Raw genomic sequence first — 27,498 nt, forward strand, 5'->3', positions numbered from 1 at the left:
GAATGGGCTACCATTTCCTTCTTCAAGGGATCTTCCCGATCCAGGGATCAAACCTGGGTCTCCTGTGGAGAAAACAGGCAGATTCTTTACGAATGGGCCACCAGGAAGACAATCAGTTCAGTTTGGTTCAGTTGAGTTCAGTCCGTCAGTCATCTCTGACCCTTTGCAACCCCATGGACTGCAGCACATCAAGCCTCCCTGTCCATCACCAACTCCCACAGTTTACTCAAACTCATGTCCATTGAGTTGGTGATGCCATCCAACCATCTCATCCTCTGTCGTCCCCTTCTCCGCCTGCCTTCAATCTTTCCCAGCATCAGGGTCTTTTCAAATCAATCAGTTCTTTGCATCAGGTGGCCAAAATATTGGAGTTTCAGCTCCAGCATCAGTCCTTTCAATAAATATTCAGGACTGATTTCCTTTAGGATGGACTGGTTGGATCTCCTTGCAGTCCAAGGGACTCTCAAGAGTCTTCTCCAACACCACAGTTCAAAAGCATCAATTCTTCAGCACTCAGCTTTCTTTAGAGTCCAACTTTCACATCCATACATGACTACTGGAAGAACCATAGCCTTGACTAGACGGACCTTTGTTGACAAAGTAATGTCTCTGCTTTTTAATATGCTGTCTAGGTTGGTCATAACTTTCCTTCCAAGGAGTAAACGTCTTTTAATTTCATGGCTGCAGTCACCATCTGCAGTGATTTTGGAGCCCAGAAAAATAAAGTCAGCCACTGTTTCCACTGTTTCCCCATCTATTTGCCATGAAGTGATGGGACTGGATGCCATGATGTTAGTTTTCTGAATGTTGAGTTTTAAGCCGGAAGACAATAAATGTAATAAAATAAATGTAATGTGCTTGAATCATGCTGAAACCATCCCCTACTCCAAGTCTATGGAAAAACAGTCTTCCATGAAACCAGTCCCTGATGCCAAAAATGTTGGGGACTGATGTTTTAGGGAACAGATATATTATTGCAAACCTTTTGCTGTTACAAAATTACCCAAATCTATTTTTCAATGTGATTTGTTGATTAGAGCCTGAGGAGGCCATCGTGTGATGAAAAGATCACTACCAGTCACACCAGGGCCCTAAGACAAGGCTTCTCGGTTGTAAAAAAGTGCATTTCTAACAGTGAGCACACATTTTTGCCCACAGAAGTTCAGAGCTGAAGGTTTTCCCCTCTCCTCCTAAATTCTTCCAGGAATTTTTCTGAGAATTTGCCTCCATTCTAAGGATGTGAAACCCTCTTGCTCTCAGTACACAAAAACCTCTGGGTACTACAGACTCAAACAAGACCAAAGACAGCACACAATTAAACGGCCCCCAAGCACCTTTACATTTCCGCTCACAGGGGATGCTTTTGATTCAAAGCCTTTGTATGTCAAGAGACGTGCAAAGATAAACTTATTTTAGTAAGAGAAAGCATTTAGCAAAAGACTACCCTATAGCAAGTGCTCAGCAAATAACAGATAAAAATCAGTGAGCTGCCTACAGCCCACTTCCTGTGGTCAATACTATAAGAACCAGTTAAACATTCTGGGCTTCCCAGATGGCTTAGCAGTAAAAAAAAAAAAAAAAAAAAAATCTGTCTGCAATGCAGGAGATGTAGGAAACCCAGGTTCAATCCCTGGGTTGGGGAGATCCCCTGGAGGAGGGCATGTCAACCCACTCTAATATTCTTGCCTGGAAAATCCCATGGACAGAGGAGCCTGGTGGGCTAGAGTCCTTGGGGTCACAAAGAGTCAGACACAGCTGAAGTGACTGAGCAGCAGCAGAAAACACTCGGAAGAGACAAATAAACACTAAAAGGGAAATTTAATGCCTGCAGCCCACCGGAGCGTTCCCCTGCCCCCAGTTTCTAGGTTAGTGTCTGAGGATCTAAGCCAGACTTCAGCCCTGGATCACATCATCACATCACTGGATGTCTGGATTCTGGGATAAAGGCACTAACTGAGGCCAACACTGTGGTCGTCAGCGTGGTCTAGCCAGAGACCTCTGGGAGTCTTAGACCCTCTGGGGCATCCATGAGGTCACAGAGAGTCTCATAGTAACACTGAGACCCATCTTTCTCACTCTTGCTCTCTCAACAATCCATGGAGTTTTCCAGAAGTTTTGTGACGTTTGATACTGCACCAGATTGAATACAGAGGCAGGAATGAGAACACAGCTATCTTCCAGTAAGCCAGCCATGAAAGAGACTTGAAAAAAATCTGCAAAATAATGTTAATTTCTCAATTAGACTACTTTGCTTTGGAACATGTAGTTTAAAAAAAAAAATGTACATATTGTTTATGCCGAAATGTAGTGGGTTTATTATTTTTAGTCAATTAAATGGCTTTTAAATTTCTCACTTTTTTACTTTCTAATACAGTAAAAATGCTCTGGTTAGCACAGTACACAAAAACAAAAGCTCTTGGAGGTCTTAAGCAAATTTTAAGAGTGTGAAGGGATTCCAAAACCAAAGAGTTTGAGAATCCTGGCCCATCCAACAAAGAGACGTTGGTTATCAACTCCTCCACCTTAAGTTCTAGGGGTCCAGCCCACTTGCGGACTTGGTCAAGCTTATGTCCCCAGCAGCACACAACACTTGCATGTGGCAGAGGCCTGTGTTTGGTGGGGGGAGCAAGGGGGTGGCAGGCGGGAGCAACCTGAGGACGTCTTCATTAACTATCACTAAATAAGGCAGCGAATGCAAATGTAGGAAATGGCAGCCCAGTCCACCATTCTTGCCTGGACAATCCCATGGACAGAAAAGCCTGGTGGGCCACAATCCATGGGGTCACAAAAGGGTCAGACACAAATGAACGACTAACACTTCACTACACGTCAGTGCAAATGTAGGCAAACTCTCCAAGAGGAAATGGCAAGTTGTTTGGGGTGCATGGCTCATCGTGAAGAGAATCAGCAAATGGACAAAGAGTTGGAGATCCATGTTGAAAGGGAGGGAAGGAGGGAAGCATAAACAGGTGCATCCCAGCCAGGGGTGTCCTGCAGAGGGGCTCCTCACCTCTCCCCACCGCTGCTGCTCCTCCAGGACCTGCCCTGCACGTGCCCCCCCCCCAGGCCAGGGCTGGGCAGCAGGGGTGTCCAGCTTCCTGAGACCACCCTCGGCCCTGCATCGCCCAGCCTCACCTACACGCCCCTGTGGCTCTGATGAGCCTGCACCTGAATTCCGGCCCGGGAGCCCCACCACCAGCGCCACTGTGGCAGGAGCCCATCATGGAACCTGCCGGGGTCCACCTAGCTCAAGCGCTGCCGTGTTGCCCGGCAGAGTCCAGCACCATGAATGCCCCGAGTGCAAGGCCTGAGGGCTCCTCCATCCACTCCCCCACCAACATTTAGCGCCAGAAGCCTTCCTGATCCTGCCTCAAAGATTTAAGGTGGTGTCTTCTGCTTTGCATTTTTCCCATCCCTGTGCCTAACGAAGGTCTCCTCCCATGCTTAAGCACATTTGGGGGTCAACCTTTCCTATAAATCACCTGTTTTTCCTTCACCTTTTTTCCATTAAGATTTCTTCTTCTTTTTAAATTGAAATATTGTTGATTTACAATGTTGTGTTAGTTTCTAGTGTATAACAAAGTGATTCAGTTATGTGTGTGTGTGGGGGGGGTGCACATGTGTGTGTGTTCATTTATATACATATATATTTTTTCATTCTTTTACATTATGGTTTATTACAAGATATTGAATACAGTCCCCTATGCTCTACAGTAAGACCTTATTGTCTATTTTATATATAATAGTATGATTATGTTAATTTCTGACTCCTAATTTATTCCCCACTCCCTTTCCCCCTCTTTGACCATAGGTTGTTTTCTATATCTGTAAGTCTGTTTCATAAACAAATTCATTTGTGCCAGATTTCAGATTCACATATAAGTGATATCAGATGGTGTTTGTCTTTCTCTTTCTGAGTTACTTCTCTTAGTTTGATCATCTCTAGGTCCTTCCATGTTGCTGCCAATGACATTATTTCATAGAAAGTCTTCTCTATCTTACTGGTTTGTAGATGTTTCTTGCATATTCTTTATTGGTTTCAGTTGTGGACACGTCTCTCTGCAGCCTGACTCCACCAATCTGTCATCCTTCTCTAACCTTGTCCATGGGGTCCTAAGGGCAATAAGGTTTCATTGATTTTTTTTTTTTTTTTGCCTGTAATGTGAGCTTTTAAATTTTGGCTTACTAATCCTTTTCCCTCTGTAAGGCCATAGACACCTTCCTACATCTTCTTCAACTGAATGTATGGTTTTACCTTTCACTTTTTAGATCTTTAGTCCAGCAGGGGTCAAAGCTGATAACAAAGTTATCTTTACTTTGCAAAACAAGCCATGCAGTGCTTGTGTGTGAGCTAAGTTGCCTTAGTCATTTCTGACTCTTTGTGATCCTATGAATCGTAGCCTGCCAGGCTCTTCTGTCCAGGATTCTCCAAACAAGAATACTGGAGTGGATTGCCTTGCCTGGAGAATCCCATGGACAGAGGAGCCTGGCAGGCTGCAGTCCATAGGGTTGCAAAGAGTCGCACACAACTGAAGCAACTTAGCTCACACTGCATGACTTGTTTCACAAAGTAAAGATAACTTTGTTATCAGCTTTGACTCCTGCTGGACTAAGGTTTAAAAAGTGAAAAGTAAAACCATACATTCAACTGAAGAAACTGCAGGAAAATGTAAACCCAGGTATTTCCTTGCATTGGCCAGAGGGTCCCTGTCTTGAGCCTCTACCTCCGGGGACAGCTCAGCAGGTATACTCTAACTCCAGGGGCTGAAGGCATTGGGGGCACTCCTTGAAATGGAGTTGCTCCATCTGGAGCCCTGGAGAAGAACACCTCTGCCTTCCTCCCCAGGACAAACCCCACTGAGCCCCAGTATGTTGGAGTCATCTTAGTTCATAGTTTCCAAGAAAATCCAATTTGGGATTCCAATGTGGTAGGAATAAGCATCAGGAGAATAGCACTTGAAATACCTTCATATTCCAGTAACCAGCACCTGCTGTCTGCCAGGAACTGTCATAAGCACTTAGCAACCTTCATCCCAGGATCCTGTTTGGGTATAAGACCTCATCGAAGCCTCGATGGAGACACTCCATGTGTTGAGATGCAGCTGGTGAGAACTCATCAGGTGTCGAATATGGCGTGATGCACATCACACCCCAAGAAACCAATGTCATCGGCCAGTCTTCCAGCATCTGCTACAGAAAGCTATTCTTGTACACCTTGGGAGCCCAGCCCTTTGCTCGAGGGTCCTTGTAACAGTGTGATTGCTTGAAATCCAGCTGAGGCAAAAGCAGAACCATGGCAAGAAATGCTTGCAGCTGAAGTCATAACCTAATGTGGGATCTAAAAGATAAAAAAGTCAGTCATAGGACAAGAGAGTAGGATGGTGGCTGTCAGGGTCTGGGGTGGGGGAAATGGGAGAGGCTGGTAAAAGAGTACAGACTTAACTATGAGGAAGGTCTAAGGATTGAATGTGTAACTTGGTGACTATCATCAGAATACTGTGTTGAATAACTGAAAGTTGTTGAAAGAGTAGAACTTAATGTTCTCAGAAAATAAAAAAGAAAGTAAAGAAGTGAGGTGATAGGTGTGTGGTAAATAACAGGAGTGTGGGAAACTTCCACGGTGTACATGGATATCCAATCACCATAATGTAGCCTTTAAATACATTACAGTTTTGTCAACCATACCTCAATAAAACTGAAAAAAAGAAAGTCATTTACTTAAGTTGTATGCTTATTTAACTTATCCGCAGAGTACATCATATGAAATGCTAGGCTGGTTGAATCATAAGCTGGAATCAAGATTGCTGGGAGAAATATCAACAATCTGAGATATACAGATGATACCACTCTAATGGCAGAAAGTGAAGAAGAACTAAAGAGCCTCTTGATGAAAGTAAAAGAGGAGAGTGAAAAAGCTGGCTTAAAACTCAACATTCAGAAAACTAACATCATGGCATCTGGTCCTATCACTTCATGGCAAATAGGTTGGGTAAGAGCGGAAACAGTGGCAGATTTTAATTTCTTGGGCTCCAAAATCACTTCGGACAGTGACTGCAGCCATGAAATGAAAAGATGCCTGCTCCTTGAAAGTAAAGCTATGACAAACATAGACAGTGTATTGAAAAGCAGACACATCACTTTGCTGACAGAGGTTCATAGAGTCAAAGCTATCGTTTTTCCAGGAGTCATGTACAGATGTGAGTTGGACCATAAAGAAGACTGAGTACCAAAGAATTGATGCTTGCAAACTGTGGTGCTGGAGTAGACTCTTGAGAACCCCTTGGACTGCAAGGAAATCAACGCAGTCAATCCTAAAGGAAATCAACCTTGAATACTCATTGAACCTTGAATATTCAATTCAACCTTGAATATTCAGCATTATTCCTTGAAGGACTGATGCTGAAGCTCCAATACTTTGATCATCTGTTGTGAAGAGCCAACTCATTGGAAAAGACTCTGATACAGGAAAAGATTGAAGGCAGGAGGAGAAGGGGACGACAGAGGATGAGATGGTTGGATGGTATCATCAACTCAACGGACAAGAGTTTGAGCCAACTCTGGGAGATAATGAAGGACAATGAAACCTGGTGTGCTGCAGTCCGTGGGGTGGCAAAGAGTCAGATACAACTTAATGACTGAACAAAAACAAGAGGTAGGTTCTCTCCGCCCCCCAGATCGCAACGACCTGAGTCTGGCCCCCAGTTCTATGTCCACGGTGGCAACATGAGTTCCTCTCCACTCATCCTATGGTTTCCTGAGATTGTGGCCTCCAGGCTCCGGCCCTGGGGCAGGTCTGCAGCACAGGAACACACAAGCCCAGGTGAAGAACCGAACACAGCAAATGTGTGCACGCGTGGGCAGCAGTGTGCATGGATATTCATGTGTGCATGCATGAACACACATGGAGAGGTATACATGTATGGGAGCATGTGTACATACACAGGCGTGTGTGCTCTCTCACAAAACTATCACAGAACACACGCTAGGGTTCCTGGCTTTACTGCAGACTGCTGGCCAGAGAGAGTTGGAGTTTGAGCTCAGTCACTCAGTCATGTCTGGCTCTGGGACCCTGTGGACCGCAGCCCTCCAGGCTCCTCTATGCATTGGATGTCCTAGGCAAGAGTGCTGGAGTGGGTTGCCATTTCCTCCTTCAGGGGATCTTCCTGACCCAGAGATCGAACCTCCGTCTCCTGAGTCTCCTGCATTGGCAGGGGAATTCTTTACCCCTGAGCCACCAGGAGAGCCCAGAGGAAGATGGACAAGGGTTCAAATGAAGTTTGTATGAAAACTCGCTCCAGTTGCAGACCCACAGCCCCACAGCACCATCACCCCCATCCCCTGACCTGTCTCTCCTCCTTCCTCTTTTCTCAACCTCCTCTTCTCATCTCTGACAATGCAGGGGCTCTTTTCCTACTGTAAGCATTCAAGGTGTTTTCCAAACAACACAGTGATTTTTCCTACTTGAGAAGAATTCTGCTACCAGTTGTTCAGATGATCAGTTCTTATAAATCTCCTCATGTGGTAAGAAGAGATGTACAATCTCAAGAAGGTCCTCTCCTGGGCTAGCCTTCCCCTGTGGATTCTTGAAAGATGCTCTGTCACCTGACGTGGAATGCTGGTGCCTCTTAGATATTTCACCCTTCATGTCTTTTTAGGAGCAGAACCATTGCCAGGATCCCAGATGTAGTGTCAGACCAAGTTGTTTGCACGCTGCCCAAGTGATTCTAAAAGAAAACAACAATGTACTTGCCACATTCTCAATGAACAGACAAGCAATTCACAGAGGTGCCTGATTAATGCTTTTAGCCCCTCAGGATATTTTTTTACCAACCACTTTCCCCACCCGTAGTTTAATTGCCCATGAAGTTCATCAGCCATGGCAATGACACAGAAAATCTGGAATTCCCAATAGCCAATAGCTCAAGACATGTACAGTTGATACAGACTGTCAGGAATGTAGATGAGCCCATAATTTAAGCACTGAACAAAAGTCTCCATGACTAATGAGGAGAAGCATAATCAAGGGGCAAAGGTTGTCCTTCTGAGGAAGAAAAGAAATGAAGCTTACCTTCAATTTTAAGCTAGATTCATCATGGGTTGTCCCAACTGTTTCATGGTCAGTGTTATTTATTCTATAGTTTAAAATGGTGACATAAATTCTCCAGTTTCACACTTTGCCCCATTGGAATCCAAACTAACAGAATCACAAAGGAATTTCTGGTCTCTTCCCACATGTTCATCTGATAAATTGATAATGAGGGCATCAGAATATGTACCATGCTTGCAAAGCAGTGACTATATCAAGGCCACAAAAATTCAGGCTCAACGGAAGTGCTAAACCTAAGGATTTGTGCGATGTTGAGTGACAGTTTTCCAACATTTGCAGAAGCAATTTTGAAACTACTTCTAAAATGTCAACTTTGGCAAAGACCTCTCCACACACTGCCTCCCACAATCCACACAAGAACCAGATATTGGAGCAGCGTTTCAGTGTCTGATTCTCAGTAGTTTTGACACCTCCACAAAAGCTCACCTTAGAATTAGCAGTTAGTGTTAGTTAAATATTGGTGATGTGTGGCTGGAATGAAGGTGCTCACCACATTTTAAGTAAGCACTCAGGCTCTTTTAAAAGCTTTTCCCTTGGAGTGAAGATGCATTTTTCTTGGCCAGGTCTAAGGGAGGAGGTTGGATTCTGTTTGTCAGCTTCCAACTCCTCAGAGCCTCACTGGGGAGTTTTGACCAGGAATGACCACCTGTGTGGTCATTAATAGTGGCATGAACTGCTTTCTTCCCAAAAGGATTCTGTGCCAATGTCTTAAAACAGAAAGAATAAATACAGAAATACATACTGCATTTGGGAAAGCATTCCCTTTGCCCTGTCAATTACAACAACACATACCCTTCAAGTTACCAAATACGCAGTGTCTCATAATTCAGTGACTAGGAAAGGATTGGCCTTTAGGAAAGAAAACTGGCTTAGAGTATATACTACAACTGAACTAGACCCTATTGAGTGTCTGTCTGTGTGTGTGTGTTTAGTCACTCAATTGTGTCTGACCCTTTTGTGACCCCACGGACTGTAGCCTGCCAGATTCCTCTGTCCATGGACTTTGTCAGGCAAGAATACTGAAGTGGATTGCCAATTCTAACACCAGCGGATCTTCCCAACCTAGGGATCAAACCTCTGTCTCTTCACCTCCTACACTGGCAGGTGGATTCCTTACCACTGAGCCACGTGGGAAGCCCCATTGAGTGTCTCAGTTCAGTTCAGTTCAGTCACTCCGTAGTGTCTGACTCTTTGCAATCCCTTGGACTGCAGCACACCAGGTTTCTCTGTCCTTCACCATCTCCCAGAGTTTGCTCAAACTCTAGTCCATTGAGTCAGTGATGCCATCCAACCAGCTCATCCTCTGTCATCCCCTTCTCCTCCTGCCCTCAGTCTTTCCCAGCATCAGGGTCTTTTCCAGTGAGTCAGTTCTTCGCATCAGGTGGCCAAAGTATTGGAGCTTCCACTTCAGCATCAGTCCTTCCAATGAATATTCAGGACTGATTTCCTCTAGGACTGACTGGTTTGATCTCCCTGCAGCCCAAGGGACTCTCAAGAGTCTTCTCCAATACCCCAGTTCAAAAGCATCAACCCTTCAGCATTCAGCCTTCTTTATGGTCCAACTCTCACAACCATACATGACTACTAGAAAAACTCTATGGATCTTTGTCAGCAAAGTGATGTCTCTGCTTTTTAATATGCTGTTCTTTTTAATAAGCCTTTCTTCCAAGGAGCAATGGCCATTTAATTTCATGGCTGTAGTCATTGTCTGCAGTGATTTTGGAGCGCCAAAAAATAAAGTCTCTCACTGTTTCCATTGCTTCCTCATCTATTTGCCATGAAGTGATGGGACCACATGCCATGATCTTAGTTTTCTGAATGTTGAGACTTAAGCCAGCTTTTCCACTTTTACTTTCATCAAGAGGCTCTTTAGTTCTTCTTCACTTTCTGCCATTAGGGTGGTGTCATCTGCATATCTGAGGTTACTTATATTTCTCCCAGCAATCTTGATTCCTGCTTGTGCTTCATCCAGCCCAGCATTTTGCATGATGTACTCCGCATGGAAGTTAAACAAGCAGGGTGATGATATACAACCTTGACATACTCCTTTCCCAATTTGGAATCAGTCTGTTGTTTCATGTCCAGTTCTAACCATTGCTTCTTGACCTGCATACGGATTTCTCAGGAGGTGGGTAAGGTGGTCTGGTATTCCCATCCTTGAAGAATTTTCCAGTTTGTTGTGATCCACACAGTCAAAGGCTTTATCATAGTTCATGAAGCAGTAGATGTTTTTGTGGAATTCCCTTGCTTTTTCTATGATCAAAGGGATGTTGGCAATTTGATGATGTCAAATGTTATCTCTCACAACAAACCTACCAATAAGATACACTGATCCTTTGTTATTTATCAAGTTCAGAAAAATGAAATAACTTGTCCAAGGTCAACCAGCAAAGTGGAAGAATCAGAATTCCAACCTAATTGTGTTCCATCCCACAATATTCATCCATAGTAGTCTTCTCAGGCTGCCATAACAAAAATATCACAAACCAGGCAGCTTTAGCAGTAGAAACGTATTTTCTCTCAATTTTGGAGGCTGAGAAGAAGTCTATGGTCAAGGTGTCACATGGTGGGTTTCTGATGAGAGCCCTCTTCCTGGCCTGCAGACAGGAAGTCCATTCTTGTCTCTTCATGTGAAAGTCTCTCAGTCATGTCCAACTCCTTGTGACCCCATGGACTATACAGTCCCTGGAATTCTCCAGGCCAGAATACTGGAGTGGGTAGCCTTGCCCTTCTCCAGCGGAATCTTCCCAACCCAGGGATTGAACCCAGGTCTCCTGCATTGCAGGTGGATTCTTTACCAGCTAAGCCACAAGGGAAGCTCTTGTCATCTTGCCTCTTCTTACAAGGACACTAATCCTCTGGGAGCAGGGTCCTACCTTTATGATCTTGTTTAAACTTAAGTAATTCCTCAGAGACCCCAATTCCAATACAGCCACACCAGTGGTCAGGGCTTCAGCATGGGAATTTGAGGAGACACCTTCAGACCATAGGTCTTCCCCAGCGGCTCAGTGGTAAAGAACCTGCCTGCCAGTGCAGGAGATGCAAGAGACACAGGTTTGATCCCAGGGTCGGGAGGATCCCCTGGAGAAGAAAATGGCTACCCATTCCAGTATTTTTGCCTGAAAAACTGCATGGACAGAGGAGCCTGGCGGGCTACAGTCCATGAAGTCACAAAGAGTCGGACACAACTGAGTACATAAACACACATACACACATTCAGACCATAATATGGTCTTTCTACTACACTGTGCTTCCTTTCTGTATCAATATATCAATTAGAGAAAATTGCATTAAAATTTTAGATATTTTTAGTCACAACATCCACATTAAGACTCAATTCTTTCCTGACTTGATTGTTTTCTGCCATCAAACTTTATTTTTACCATTAAGTCAGGAAGTGAGAACACAAGTTAGCAAGATTGAGTCAATATTTTTCTAATGTAATCTTCTGTCAGTTTTAATATTACAAATATTTTCTCTTAGTGTGGAAATACTTGTGTCTGCCTTATCGTCTTTACTGAAGGGAAATTTCTTCTTTATTGAACAGAAATTTTTCTTTTTTTAAAAAAAATTAATTTTTATTGGAGGGTAGTTGCCTTACAATGGTGTGTTAGTTTCTAGGGTACAGCAGAGTGAATTGGCCATACATATAAAGCAGCCCCCTCCTTTTTGGACTTCATTCCCATTCACGTCATCACGGTGCATTAAGTAGAGTTTCCTGGGCTATATAGTATATACTCATTAGTTATCTACTTTATATATCCTATCAACAGCATATACGTGTCAACACCAGTCTCTCAATTCCTCCCACCCCCTCCTTGCCCACTCAGTATTCATACATTTGTTCTCTGCATCTTTGTCTCTATTTCTGCTTTGCAAATAAGTTCATCTGTACCCTATTTTTAGACTCCACATATACACATTAATAAACGATCTTTGTTTTTCTCTCAGCAATTCTTCATGTTAATGTGTTGGGTAGAATACTATTGGCACAGACACATTTGGAAGGACAAAGGAGAACTTGGAATTTTGCTCCACTAGGCTCAGATGACTTTCCCCAGTTCGATAATCAGCAGGAGTTTATCTAACTGCATGATGCCAACCATGCTGACTAAATCTGTTTCCTACTTAGAACACTGTGGAAGTAAGATATTCCCAAAAGAATACTGAAGCACAAGTCAATGAAAGACAGGAACCATAGAAAAATCAGAGCTGCTTCCAGCTGTGAAAGACATCATCTTCCTTTAATATTTTGATTCCCTAGCAGAGCAGAAGTCATTTTTCTCTGTGCATCACACTCAAAGGGATTGCAGGCGGCATCATGCTCATTGAGAAGGCTCCAGGGATTCAGAGAGGTGGTCCAGATTGTTATAATGATTCCAAGGGACAGGAAGCAGCTGTGATATTGATTGCTGCCAGACCGGAGATGCTTTCAGAGAGAACGGGAATCAGAGCTGAGGGTCGAAAAACAAATGGCCATAATGGAGAGCAGTGAATGCCACAGGCCTTGGAGTAGACTTGACAAGCGTTCCGGCACTTCCTAGCTGCAGAATCTTAGACAATTCCCTTCCATAACTAGTGTGGGGCTAGCGTGAGCATTGGAGGAGAGATGGAAAGGGCTTGGAGCAGCCTGGCACTTGCTTTCCCACTTGGAACAAGTATTTGCTGCTGGAAGGGGATGTACTGTTGAGAACAGATTCAGCATCTGTTGATGCTGCAAATTTGCATAAGTGCAAATTCAGCGTCTTGACCTCAGAACAGAGAGAAGACTTGCTCCAATTTTCAGGCTCAGAAGGGAGGATGCAGAATCCAGCTGAGAAGGTACATGAAGAGAAGACCTTCATCACGGTGCATCCAGTACTTTGGAAGAACGATCTCAAGTTCCTCCCATTGAGGGTGGGGGGAGGGTGGCTATTCTTCATAGCATCTTTTTTCACTTTTTTTTCATTGTCGTAGAATATACATAACACAAAATTGACCATCTTGATCATTCTTCAGTTAGACATCCGTGTCATTAAGCACATTCACGTGGTTGAACAACCATCACCCACCCTCCAGTCATCCCAAACTCAAACCCTGTCCCCATTAGGCAATAAGTCCCTAGCCTCCGCCCCTCTCCCCCCGCACCTACTATTACACCTGTGTCTGTATGAGTTTGACTACTCCAGGATCCTCGTATCAAGTAGAATCTTTACAGAATTTGTCTTGCTGTGACTGGTTTATTTCACTTATCATCATGTCCTCAAGGCTCGCCCCTATTGGAACGTGTGTTAGAATTTCACCCTTTTGAAGGCTGAATAATACCAGTAATAAGGAATGAGGCTGAACAACCCTATGGATGGACCACGTTTTGCTTATCCCCTTGTCTGTCAGTGGCTGCTCATGTTGCTTCCACCTCCTGGCCACTCTGAGGGATGCTGGTGAGCAGTCGTGGTCATGCACAGCTGTCCCCACCTCTGCCACCACTCACAGTCCCTTCTACCTGCTCCCAGCCCTGGAGATTTCCCCTCTACCAGACTCCTTCCTCCCAGGCCTCAGTGAAAGCAATGCTGACGCCACGCCTTCCCTCTGTATTCATCTGGGGAGGTGACTGTTCCGGGACAAGTTCCAGACCAATTCTCAGAAAGCATGTGGTGGGGGCCCAGAGTCCCCCCTTGCTATGAAGTGCAAATGACACGCTTTCAACCCGCCCCCTACACGGCCCAGAGAAGTCGTTGTCTCTCTTGCCAGAAATATCTGGGGACCTGCCTTAGTAGGTGGTTTTTCTTGGTGGCTATTATCAGGTTCAATGCAATGCAAACCTCAGATAATTACATGGCATCCCATAAATTATTTGTGTGTATGTTCTTGAGAAACCTGTAAGCAGGTCAGGAAGCAGCAGTTAGAACTGCACATGGACCAACAAGACTGGTTCCAAATAGGAAAAGGAGTACGTCAAGGCTGTATATTGCCACCCTGCTTATTTAACTTATGTGCAGAATACATCATGAGAAACGCTGGGCTGGATGAAGCACAAGCTAGAATCAAGATTGCCAGGAGAAATATCAATAACCTCAGATATACAGATGACACCACCCTTATGGCAGAGAGTGAAGAGGAACTAAAAAGCCTCTTGATGAAAGTGAAAGAGTAGAGTGAAAAAGTTGGCTTAAAGCTTAACATTCAGAAAACTAAGATCATGGCATCTGGTCCCATCACCTCATGGGAAATAGATGGGGAGACAGTGGAAACAGTGTCAGACTTTATTTTGGGGGCTCCAAAATCACTGCAGATGGTAATTGCAGCCATGAAATTAAAAGACACTTACCCCTTGGAAGGAAAGTTATGACCAACCTAGACAGCATATTAAAAAGCAGAGACATTACTTTGCCAACAAAGGTCCATCTAGTCAAGGCCATGGTTTTTCCAGTGGTCATGTATGGATGTGAGAGTTGGACTGTGAAGAAAGCTGAGCGCCAAAAAATGGATACTTTTGAACTGTGGTGTTGGAGAAGACTCTTGAGAGTCCCTTGGACTGCAAGGAGATCCAACCAGTCCATCCTAAAGGCGATCAGTCCTGGGTGTTCATTGGAAGGACTGATGCTGAAGCTGAAACTCCAGTATTTTGGCCACCTGATGCGAAGAGTTGACTCATTGGAAAAGACCCTGATGCTGGGAGGGATTGGGGGCAGGAGGAGGAGGGGACGACAGAGGATGAGATGGCTGAATGGCATCACCGACTCGATGGGCATGGGTTTGAGTCAACTCTGGGAGTTGGTGATGGATAGGGAGGCCTGGCGTGTTGCAATTCATGGGGTCGCAAAGAATCGTACATGACTGAGTGACTGAACTGAACTGAACTGAACTGGGTGTGTGTGTGTGACTAAGATAGTTCAAGACCCAAGAGCACTGGGTAGAGAATATGACCTAGAGTTTCCAAAGGAAGACCTCCAAGCAGGAGGCCTCCACACAAGCCTGGTGACCTTGAGGATAACTCTCTGGGGGCTGTGGGTCCTAAGCCGGAGCTCAGCCCTCCTCCAACTGGGTGATTCCCACCCACCCCCAGGTGTGTGCCAGGACAGCTTTGCCACGCATCCCTGGAGCAGAGGTTTGACCAGAAGATCTGAGGGCAGGGACAGAAACACAGAGGAGGGGATTAAAAAAGTCCAATATTTAGTTGGTGACCAGTGTACCTATTTTAAGAATAAAGCAATCAGCTACAAAGTAAGGCAGAATCCAAAAATTCTCATGAATAGAGAGAATTCTCATGAATACAGAACACGAGAAGGTCTAATTGAAACACCCTCTGAGACCAGCTCCACACAGTTACCAGAAATGTATTAATACAACCTGGCCTGGGTGCCCCACTCCATGGAGAAGTCAGTGCCATAGTGGGGGAGAGGGAATTAGGAAGGAACTGATAGAGCAAAGAAGCAACCAGGCCCCTCCCCTGTTTCCCTTTCCCCCAGACTGGGGGAGGAGGTAAGGAAGGAGTTTTCCTGAGGACGAGGTGCTGGACACACTAATTACTAACCCGAGACTTTTCGGGGAACAAGGGGCCCAGAAGACTTTCACTGACCTGAGAGTAGCCAGAAGAGAGATGAGGCTTCGTGGGTGGTGCAGTGGTTAAGAGCTCGCCAGTGCAGGGGACACAGTTTCGACCCCTGGCCCAGGAAGATTCCGCATGCCTAGGGCCTCTAAGCCCATGTGCCACAACAAGAGAGGCCACTGCAGTGAGAGGCGCGGGCACCACAGCTAGAGAGAGTAGCCCCTGCTCACCGCAACCAGAGAAAGCTGCAGGTGGCAACCAAGGCCTCAGTCCAGTTCAGCTCAGTCGCTCAGTCTTGTCCGACTCTTTGCGACCCCAGGGACTGCAGCGCACCAGGCCTTCCTGTCCATCACCAACTCCCGGAGTTTACTCAAACTCTTCTCCATTGAGTCGGTGATGCCATCCAACCATCTCATCCTCTGTCGTCCCCTTCTCCTGCCCTCAATCTTTCCCAGCATCAGGGTCTTTCCAAATGAGTCAGGTCTTCGCATCAGGTGGCCAAAGTATCGGAGTTTCAGCTTCAGCATCAGTCTTTCCAATGAACACCCAGGACTGATCTCCTTTAGGATGGACTGGTTGGATCTCCTTGCAGTCCAAGGGACTCTCAAGAGTCTTCTCCAACACCACAGTTCAAAAGCATCAATTCTTCAGCACTCAGCTTTCTTCACAGTCCAACTCTCACATCCATACATGACCACTGGAAAAACCATGGCCTTGACTAGATGGACCTTTGTTGGCAAAGTAATGTCTCTGCTTTTTAATATTCTGTCTAGGTTGGTCATAACTTTCCTTCCAAGGAGTAAGTGTCTTTTAATTTCAAGGCTGCGGTCACCATCTGCAGTGATTTTGGAGCCCAGAAAAATAAAGTCAGCCACTGTTTCCACTGTTTCCCCATCTATTTGCCATGAAGTGATGGACTGGATGCCATGATCTCAGTTTTCTAATGTTGAGCTTTAAGCCAACTTTTCCACTCTCCTCTTTCTCTTTCATCAAAAGGCTCTTTAGTTCCTCTTTGCTTACTGCCTTAAGGGTGGTGTCATCTGCATATCTGAGGTTATTGATATTTCTCCCGGCAATCTTGATTCCAGCTTGTGCTTCCTCCAGCCCAGCGTCTCTCATGATGTACTCTGCATATAAGTTAAATAAGCAGGGTGACAAAGAAAGGCCTAGTGTAGCAAAAATTAAACAAAGAAAATCTCTGGTTAAAAAAGAAAACCACTCAGGGGGCCCACCCTGATTCCAAACAAGATGAGAGGAAAGATGAACTTACATCGCAGGATGAGGTGCAGAAAAGAGATAACCTGTAGGCCCTGCCTCTTTTAAAGTAAGAATCCTGAGTATTTAGATCAAGGCCCTCCCTGGCTGGCAAAACAGATGACAACTGCTTAGAAGTAACTCAGGAAGCCTCTCAAAGCACGACCTTCAGAGGCTGGGAACCACCTCTGGCCTGTGAAATCCAGAGCCTACAGGCTGATTTTGTCTCTGATTCCAGGTAGCCTAGAGGGGGTTAAAAAGTGGTGACCGCTTTACACACTGCAGTATTCATGATGGACAACCAACCAGGTCCGACTGTAGAGCAGAGGGAACTGGGCTCAACGCTCTGTGGCGGCCTGGAGGAGAGGGAGGTACGGGGGAGAACGGATACATGTGTAAGTACTGCTGGCTTCCTTTGCTCTTCACCTGAAACTAGCACGTTGTTCATTGGTTTTACCCCCATACAAAACAAAAAGTTTGAAAAAATATAGTGGCCCCAAGTTCTGATCCTTCTCCAAGTTATTCTCACATGATGGCCGCGCCCTCAGGTTGTGAGGCTACCGGATAAAATACAGGCCACCTTGCTGCAGCTCGAATTTCAGATAAACATGATAATTTTTTTCATATAAGCATATCCCAAACATTGCAAGAGACATTATACTAAAAATTAGTCCTCATTTGCCTGAAATTCTTATTAAACTGGGCATTCAGTGTTTTTAACAGCTTTACTGAGGTATAATTTATATACCATATAAGTCACCCATTTAAATAAAATTCAATGGGTTTTTGGTACATTCAGAGTTGTATAACCGTCACCGAAGTCAATTTTTTGAGAACGTTTTCATCACCCTCCCAAGAAGCCCTATGCGCATTTGTGGTCACGCCCATTGCTTGCACCCAGTTCAGCTCCCTGGCCCCTGACAACCCACTAATCTACTCTCTGCCTCTATAGATTTGTCTGTTCTGGACATTTTGTGATATGTGGTCTTTTAGAACTGACTTACTACACTTGGCATGATTTTTCAAGGTTCATCCACGTAGCACAGGTCAGTATCTTGTTCTTTGTGTACTTAGCCGCTGGGTCGTGTCCGACTCTTTGTGACCCCATGAACTGTAGCCCACCAGGCTCCTTGTCCATGGGATTCTACAGGCAAGAATACTAGAGTGGGTTGCCACTTTCTCCTCCAGGAGATCTTCCTGACCCAGGAATCGAACCCAGGTCTCCTACACTGCAGGCAGATTCTTTACCCCCTGAGCTAAATCTTGTTCTTTATTACTGCCAAATAATATTCCTTTGGATGGATGTAACACACTTTCTTCACCCAAACATCAGTTGATGGGCATTGAGCTATTCCTACTTTCAAGCTATTATGAACAACGCTGCAGGGAACATCCATGCACACGTTTTTGTGTGGATGTTTGTTTTCATTTCTCTTGGATGTGTACCTAGAAGTGGCATTACTGGGTCATACAATAACTCTGACCTTTAGAGAAATTGCCAAACTGTTTTCCACAGCAACTAAACTATTGCATATTTCCACCAGCAATATACAGGGTTCCAATCTTTCCACATCTTTACTACAATTACTAAAAGAGTCTCTCGGCTTTTTTATTATTCCACGTCAGTGGGTATGAAGTGCTAACTCACTGTTGTTTTGATTTTCAATTTCCTAATGACCAACAAGCATCTTTTCATGTGCTTTCTGGCTGTTTGTGCATCTTTTTTGAAGTCACATCTAATCAGAGTTTTTTTAAGGTGGACCATTTTTAAAGTCTTTATTGAACTTGTTACAATATTGTTTCTGTTCTATTTTTTTTTTTTTTTTTTTGACTCTATGAGACATGTGTGATCTCAGCTTCCCGACCAGGGATCAAACCTGCATCCCCTGCATTGGAAGGCAAAGTCCAAACAACGGGACCACCAACTAAGTCCCCTATTCAGGTTCTATGCCTATTTTTTAATTGAGTTGCTCATCTTCTTAGTATTGAGTTTAAGAGTTCTTTACAAATTCTGAATACTATACTCATATTACTTAAATTGCCTAAAAATACTTCCTCCCATTCTGTGAACTGTCTGTTCACTTTCTTGATTGTGTTCTTGGAAATATTTCTGTTGTTTAGCCACTCAGTAGTGTCCTACTTTTTGCAACCCTATGGACTGTCGACTTCCAGGCTCCTCTGTCCTTGGGATTTCCCAGGTAAGAATACTGAAGTGGGATGCCATTTCCTTCTCCAGGGGAATCTTCCTAACCCAGGGATTGAACCCCCAATTTCAGCATTGGCAGACAAGTTCTTTACCATTAAGCCACTTTGAAAGACAAACGTTTTGAATTCTGATGAAGTCTAATTAATCTATTTTTTTTCTTTTGTTGCTTATGCTTTTGATGTTATACCTAAGAAGGCTTTCCCTAACCCAAAGTGACAACAATTTTCCCTTTATTTTCTTCTAATGGTTTTATGGTTTTGAAAAGTGAAAGTCGCTCAGCAGTGTCCGACTCTTTGCCACCCCATGGACTATACAGTCCATGGAATTCTCCAGGCCAGAATACTGGAGTGGGTAGCCTTTCCCTTCTCCAAGGGATCTTCCCTACCCAGGGATGGTACCCAGGTCTCCCACACTGCAGGCAGATTCTTTACCAGCTGAGCCATCAGGGAAGCCCATTTTACAGTTTTAGTTCTTACTTTTAAGTCCATGAGCACATTTGGTATATGATATAAGAAAGACTCCAACTTCATACTTTTCATTCAGCTGTCCCAGCACCATTTTTCTCTGGCATCTTCTGTTTTTATTTGTTACCTCTGGCGGGCCTAGCCAGATATTTAGCCACTGAAAAAAGCGGGCGGCTCCCTAACCCTTGGCAGTTTCGGGTTGATCTTTTCTGGAGGAGCTGCTCATCCTTTTCGTTCCTCCCACCATGAATTCACATTTTCCTCCAGCCCTTGGCCTTAAGCACCGGGCAAGGGCTGCCAAAGACAAACCACAGGTTGTTGGCTCCTGTTGTCAGTGGCACCGTTGTTGACGTCCCAGAGTCGAAACGGGTGCCCTTTGGACTCTCTGGGCCCTGCAGGTAGACAGTTGCTCTCCCTGCCCTCCGCCACCTCGGTTCTCAGAGATCTTCCGGTCCACAGGCCGCCGGCCCCACGGCGCAGAGGTTTCTGCCTGTGAGAACTGAGACACGTGCTGGCCTGCATCCCTATGAGCTGGCATCAAGGTAACTCAACACAGCCGCCCGCTGTGGGAAGACTCAGCCCAGTGGCCTGTGCCTGGCATTTAGCCTGGAAGCCAAATTTACTAAGCCTGGATGGTAATTTACTAAGGTTCAGACTCAACATGGCTCATAACTTTCTTCTAAGGCCCTGGAGTCACTTCCCCAGACCTCCGTTGTCTACCCAAGATGACTTATTCATTAGCAAGAGTGAATAATGCCTGAACGCACCACTGGATTTCCCCCTAAAGCCCTGCTGGGTGTGCCTCACGGGGCGTAATCTTGCCTGCAGAGCTGGAGTTACGCAAGCGTCTACGAGGCCTAGCCTGTCTTGATTCATACCTGAGAACCGAAAGTAAGCAACTCCAAGAACCGAAAGTAAGCAACTCCAAGGCCCGTTGAGCCAAACTGGGTGGGAGTGAGAGGTTGGGCAGAGAGTCATCAACACTTCTGCATTAACAGACATCTGTCTCTTAATGACCCCTGAGATGAAAGCAGAAGAACCAAAAATAGATCCACCTTTTCCATTCAAGACGGGCTTTTTTTTCCCCTACCTTCCCAATGGAAAACACATCATTAAACTATCACTTTGTTAATTAAATGTGTCATCACAATTGCATCTCTGTTTTGCTCTTACCATGTGTATCAGTGAGGGTTCTGCTAGAGCAACAGAACCAGCTCTGTGTGTGTGTGTGTGTGTGTTTAGGCAAACAGGCAGACAGACAACCTGATTTTAAGGAACTGACACCTACAGTTGTGGAGTCTGGCTGTAGGGTGGGCTGTAAAGTCTCAGGCAGGAGCTGAAGGTAGAATCTCTTCCTCTTCAAGAAAGTCTCTGATGTGCTCTGAGAGCCTCTTAACTTACTGCTCGAGGCCCATCCACAGTACTGAGGATAATATAATCTCCTTGACTTAAAGTCCGCTGATCTTTGAGGTTAAATCAACATCCTACCTTCAAAATATCTCCACAGCAGCACCTAGATTGGCATTTAATGAAATCATTGGACAGCATAGATGGCCAAGTTGACACATGAAATCAAACATTGAACCATGAAATGCTTTTCTGTCACTAGGGGAGGGAGGCTGGCATCACTTCCCAGAAGAAGATACTAGAACATACACACCAGGTGAAGAATCTGCTGTCCCCCTCGAGGTCACACAGATGCAATTGACTGAACATCTTGGGGGTGGGTGGGGGGGCTAGCAAGTGATGAACCCAGGCCCTGGACCAAACCTGCAGAGGACTCAGAACTGGGCACAGGGGCTCAGAAGTTGGGGTTCACGGGCCCTGGGGTGCACAGACTCAGTAGTTGGGGCTCATGGGCCCTGGGGTGCACAGACTCAGTAGTTGGGGCTCACAGGTCCTGGGGTGCACAGACTCAGTAGTTGGGGTTCATGGGCCCTGGGGTGCACAGACTCAGTTGTCGGGGTTCACATGCCCTGGGGTGCACAGACTCAGTAGTTGGGGCTCACAGGTCCTGGGGTGCACAGACTCAGTAGTTGGGGCTCATGGGTCCTGGGGTGCAGAGACTCAGTTGTTGGGGTTCACACGCCCTGGGGTGCACAGGCTCAGTAGTTGGGGCTCACAGGTCCTGGGGTGCATGGCTCAGTAGTTGGGGTTCATGGGCCCTGAGGTGCACAGACTCAGTAGTTGGGTCTCACAGACCCTGGGGTGCACAGACTCAGTAGTTGGGGTGCATGGGCCCTGGGGTGCACAGACTCAGTCATTGGGGTTCATGGGCCCTGGGGTGCACAGACTCAGTCGTTGGGGCTCACGGGCCCTGGGGTGCACAGACTCAGTAGTTGGGGTTCATGGGTCCTGGGGTGCACAGGCTTTACTAACTGTGGCACACGGGCTTAGTTGCTCCGCAGCATGTGGAATCTCCCTGACCAGGGATCAAAGCAGTGTCCCCCGAATTGGCAGCAGATTCTGATCCATTGTGCCACCAGGGAAGTCCCACTGCCTGTTTTTGCATGTAACGTTTTATTGGCACATAGCTGTGACTACTCATTTAAGTACGATACATAGCTGCTCTCATGTTATCATGGCAGTGTTGAGTTATTGTCTAAATGACCAGCAAAGCTTTAAAAACCTATTTGACCCCTTGTAGGAAAGCTGTAGCTTTCCAGCAAGAAGGTGCTTTTCCTCCTGCCCCATCAGGAAAGCGGGCATGTTCTTCAATTCCAGAATTCCTTACAACTCAGGGACTAGAAATCATTGTGAGGTTTCCTGTGTTCGCTGCAGCACTATTTACAATAACCAAGTCATGGAAGCAATCTATATGTCTGTCGGCAGATAAATTGATAAAGAAGATGTGGCACATATACACAATGGAATATTACTCAGCCATAAAAAAGAATGAAACAATGCCATTTGCAGCAACATGTTGGACCTGAAGATTATCTTACTAAACGAAGTCAGACAGAGAAAGACAAATATCAAATAGTATCTCTTATATGCTTCCCTGATAGCTCAGTTGGTAAAGAATCCACCTGCAATGCAGGAAACCTCAGTTTGATTCCTGGGTCGGGAAGATCCACTAGAGAAGGGATAGGCTACCCACTCCAATATTCTTCGGCGTTCCTTGTAGCTCAGCTGGTAAAGAATCTTCCTGCAACGCAGGAGACCCTGGTTCGATCCCTGGGTTGGGAAGATCCTCTGGAGAAGGGAAAGGTTACCCACTCCAGTATTCTGGCCTGGAGAATTTCATGGACTGTATAGTCCATAAGTTGCAGAGTCGGATACAACTGAACAACTTTCACTTTCATCTCTTATATGTGGAATCTTAGGAATACAAATGACCTTGTTTCCGAAACAGAAAGGGTTTCACAGACACAATACTAACAATAGGAAACAGTGGTTCAGGGAAGGAATGAATTAAGAGCTTGGGATTAATATACACTGCCATATATAAAATAGATAACCAACGGGACCTATTGGTCTAAGGACCTATTGTATAAGACAGGGAACTCTACTCAATATTCTGTAATAACCTAAATGGGAAAAGAATCTGGGAAGAATGAATATATGTATATGGACTGCAAGGAGATCCAATCAGTCCATCTTAAAAGGAAATCAGTCCTGGGTGTTCATTGGAGGGACTGATGTTGAGGCTGAAACTCTGGTACTTTGGCCACCTGATGGGAAGAGCTGACTCATTTGAAAAGACCCTGATGCTGGGAAAGATTGAGGGCAGGAGGAAAAGGGGACGACAGAGGATGAGATGGCTGGATGGCATCACCGACTCAATGGACATGAGTTTGGGTAAATTCCAGGAGTTTGTGATGGACAGGGAGGCCTGGCATGCTGCGGTTCATGGGGTCGCAAAGAGTCGGACATGGCTGAGCGACTGAACTGAGACTGAGATAAATGAATCATTTTGCTGTCCACCTGCAACACAACACTGTAAATCAACTGTATTCTAATAAATTTAAAAAAAAAAAACCACTGGATTGTGCCATTTAATAGGGTGACTTTTATATATAAAAGGTATATATATATATAGTTGTGGGGCTTCGAGAATGGCCCATGTGGATCTCCCCAACCCTGCCCTTTGCTAGGGAGGAGGCTGCCCATGAAGGGGGCAAAGCCATGGAGGCAGAGTCTCAGGGTGGAGGACTTCCACAACGTGCTTAAACTCTGTGCAGAATCTGGCTAAACTGCTGGCCCAGTCCTTATTGACTGGTTGCCCTCAGTGAAACACCAGGGATGAGATTCCACAGGATCAGAGGGTTTCTTTCAAGGAAGCTGAGATTATTGGTGATCTGATGAGGGAACTAGCACTAATGTTTGTTCTGTGATGCTTGAGGCCTTGGGAAGGTGAAGTCAGGTGTTCCCTCCTCGAGGAAAACACCAGACCGCAGAGGACGAAGGGGCAAATGGACACACCCCTTCTTCCCCTCGCATCGTCACACACCCGGGTCTCCCGAGTGGGGGCTCCAGGCCCTAAAATTGGCCGTGTCTGGACTGCTAGAGGGCCCCCGAGGAGGCTGGCCTCTCACAAGAAACTGCAAATCCACTGTGACAGTCGCCAGGATCCAGAAAAGGAGCCATTCAGATGCCTTCCCCGCACTGCCCCGCCACCCCCCATCAGAAGGTGCCCCACCTCCCAGGTTAGCAACTAGCTCGAGTAATTTCAAGTCAGAACAAGAGTTCCCGGGGAAACCTTCATCTGCACACTTTCCCGACATAATTGAAGCCCTCTGACAACTTTATGAAGTCCCGGGTGTGGGATGAAGCTGCCTTTCTGCAGGCAGGTCTTCCAAGGAGAGTTCAGCCACCTCCAAGGACTGGGATTGATCAGTACCCCTGCTGTGAGATGGTCAATGTCCTCTTGGTCTGCCCTGTCCAGGTGGGCAACAGACATGAAATACGTGTGTACTCCAGTAGTGACCCCATTCAGCTCAAATATCTACTTTCCCCAAAATGTGGCACAGACCCTTCCTCTTCCTGCCAACCCAGGAGGATTTCCCCAGAATTTCAAATTATTTGCAGAGCCACGTAGCCATTTATCATACGGATGCCATGTGGAGCTTCTCAGAGGGAATCTGGCAAAATTACATGCTGCTCAAGAAAAGGAAAAAATATTCCATCTTCCTCTTCCCTAAGGGAAGGCAGAAATTAGACTTGTTTTTCCAAGACACTCATACCAGAGGCGTTACAAGCAACCCAGGGAGATGTCTCATCAAAGGGATTCAAGACAATGACAATTTTCAACAGGATTAGAATTGCAACTGCAGAAATGACTGCTTTGCTACTCAGAAACTTTTTAATTGCCTTGGCTGATCTCTACCCCTGCTTCTAGTAATTTTATTACTATTATTGGGTTTGAGGTTTCTTTTTTATAAAACATCTCAGGGTATTTTCAACAGTTGTCATGGAGAATTGGCACCAGAGAGAATTCCTGGAGAAAAATTATTTCAAAGGCTTGTGTCCTCAAGACAAACACACCAAAAAAAAAAAAAAAAAGAAAGAAAAAAAAGAAAGAAAGAAAAAGGCTTTGCAAGAGAACATTATAGGAACTTTGAAGAGAAAAATATTGTGATGTCATCTATAAATTCACTTCTCCCTCTAGGTCACATTTGGATGCCTACCACCTGCCATCACCTACAGATTAATGGCTTTTATTACAATGTTATGATCACACATGACAGCAAATATGAGACATTAATAAATTGACAAAGCATAATTAACACAACAGATAAGTGATCGAAAAACAATTGTAAATGAAAGCTCTAATGAGTGGCAGAAGGCATCCAAGGACCTGACTGCATGCCAGTGTTTGGAACTATTTTGTATTGAGACCGTTTGTCAACTCAAAGACCAAGGCTAATATCAAGACACATTTCACAACTTCTAAGCAAGTTTAGAGGATGACCCCTGAAGAATAACCCACAAAGTCACTCGACGCGTCCACACAAGATCCTTAACGTTGGGTATGAAGACAAAGCAGTCTGCATTTTTCACAAAAGCGTACAGGCTTACGACCTGAAGGGCTTCCTTGATAGTTGGTAGAGAGTCCGCCTGCAGTGCAGGAGACCTGGGTTCGATCCCTGGGTTGGGAAGATCCCCTGAAGAAGGGAAAGGCTACCCACTCCAGTATTCTGGCCTGGAGAATTCCACAAAGAGTCAGATATGACTGAGCAACTTTCACTTTCACTTCACTTTTACAAGACCTGAAACACTGCTCCTTTCAACCATAAAGGCCATATACATATTTGGAGTCAGGTGACAAATGGACAGGGCACAAAATATCACAAGGCCAAGATGTGGAAGAAAATGTGGTCGGTGCTCCAAGACCCTGAAGTCTACGTGACTGGGGTTGCCATTCAGGAAGTACAAGAAAGGAAGTACAGAATTCCAAGGCCCATTTCTTCTTTCTAGTGTGATGGAGCTTTGAGAAAAAACATCCAAGAGAAGGCCAAGAATCAGAATAGGAAAATCAAACCATAGGTGGGACAAATTGGAAGAGTGGCATTGATATATACACACTACCTTACCATGGGTAAAACAGACAGCTAGTGGGAAACAGCTGATAGCTGGGAGCTCAGCTCAGTGCTGTGATGACCTAGAGGGTGGGATGGGGTGGGTGGAAGGCTCAAGAAGTTGGGGATGTATGTGTATGCATATGGCTAATTCAGGCTTCCCAGCTGGCTCAGTGGTAAAGGATTCGCCTGCCAAGCAGGAGACACAGTAGGAGGTGAGAGTCTGATCCCTGGGTCTGGATGGCAGAAGCAAATGGCAACCCACTCCAGTATCCTTGCCTGGGAAATCCCATGGACAAGAGGAGCAATGGCGGGCTGTGCTCCATGGGTTCGCAGAGTCGGACACCACCGAACAACTAAACAACAACGATGATGGCTGATTCACTTCATTGTACAGCAGAAACCAACAAAACAATGTCAAGCAATCAGACTCCAATTAAAAAATTAAAAAGAAATAAACATTAAAAAAAAGAAAAATCCAGCCATAAGGTTCATAACGTGTGCCTTACTTTGGCCTTTTTGATGTTTGCGGGTAATGCTGGCCCATCCTCTGCCTTCTGTCCCCATCCAGCCATCCTCTCTAGGAGACCAGAGTCCCTCGGGGGGTATACGCTCATTCAAGGCCCCTCGATTCCCACCCATCCACACCTATTGCAAATTCCATTAAAAATTTTTGCTTTCATTTGTCCTCTCTCCTCCCTTTTAGATGTTACTTGAACATTTCTCCTTTTTTCATAGTCTCCTTTGAGAAACTCATAACATTCCACTTTTAAGTCTCATCTGTCATTTGTTTTCCCCCTGTATTAAATCCCAAGTTCTACTGGAAAACCATGAGGGAGAGGCCATCAGGAGAAGAAAAGAATATTTAAAAGGAAAGGGGAGGAGAAGAAAAGCTACGACCTCAGCAGGCAGAACAGAGCCGGGACGATGGACCTCGCAGAGCTGCCAAGATCTGGCTCACAGGGAGGTGAGATGATTTGGGAAGGCTCCCTGCAAAAGAAAGAAAAAAAAGTCCTGTTCCCGAAACAGCAGGTCTGGCTTTCTTGCATGGCTGTGCACCTGTTTGCTAATTTTATTTTGTTTTGTTTTAACCTGTGTACTAATTTTAACCTCTCCCTTCCCCACCTGTCCCCACGTCCTTCTGAGCACTGATGAGTCTCAAGAACTTGGATGGAGGAGCCGGGACACTCCCTTCTGGCTCCTTCCAGCTTTGCCTGGAGATTTCTTTCAGAGGCTCTCCAGTTCCTGCTCTTGATCACCCACAAAACACCCCTTCCCCCTCTAGGCTCATCCTACAAACAAACCTTCTCAAGATGTCATCAGACTCCTTGGCCAGTTCCCAGTGGGAGGGATGGGGTCCTGGGGAGCCCTTTCTCTCCTGTGTGTTGATTTCCTGATGTAACAAATGATCACAAACG

At 45.4% G+C, this 27,498-nt stretch overlaps 1 long non-coding RNA gene across 1 annotated transcript; it reads right to left on the bottom strand.

Annotated features, from left to right (window-relative positions):
• Positions 1 to 1,733: 1,733 nt before the first annotated feature.
• Positions 1,734 to 27,498, bottom strand: LOC122445492. The gene is made up of 4 exons (XR_006270545.1): positions 27,385 to 27,498; positions 26,981 to 27,070; positions 4,966 to 5,326; positions 1,734 to 2,213 (listed from the first exon to the last, which is right to left on the bottom strand). It is a non-coding gene; the product is annotated as an uncharacterized LOC122445492 (long non-coding RNA).

This window comes from Cervus canadensis, chromosome 7, assembly GCF_019320065.1.
Source record: "Cervus canadensis isolate Bull #8, Minnesota chromosome 7, ASM1932006v1, whole genome shotgun sequence".
In the NCBI taxonomy this organism is placed as follows: Eukaryota; Metazoa; Chordata; class Mammalia; order Artiodactyla; family Cervidae; genus Cervus; species Cervus canadensis.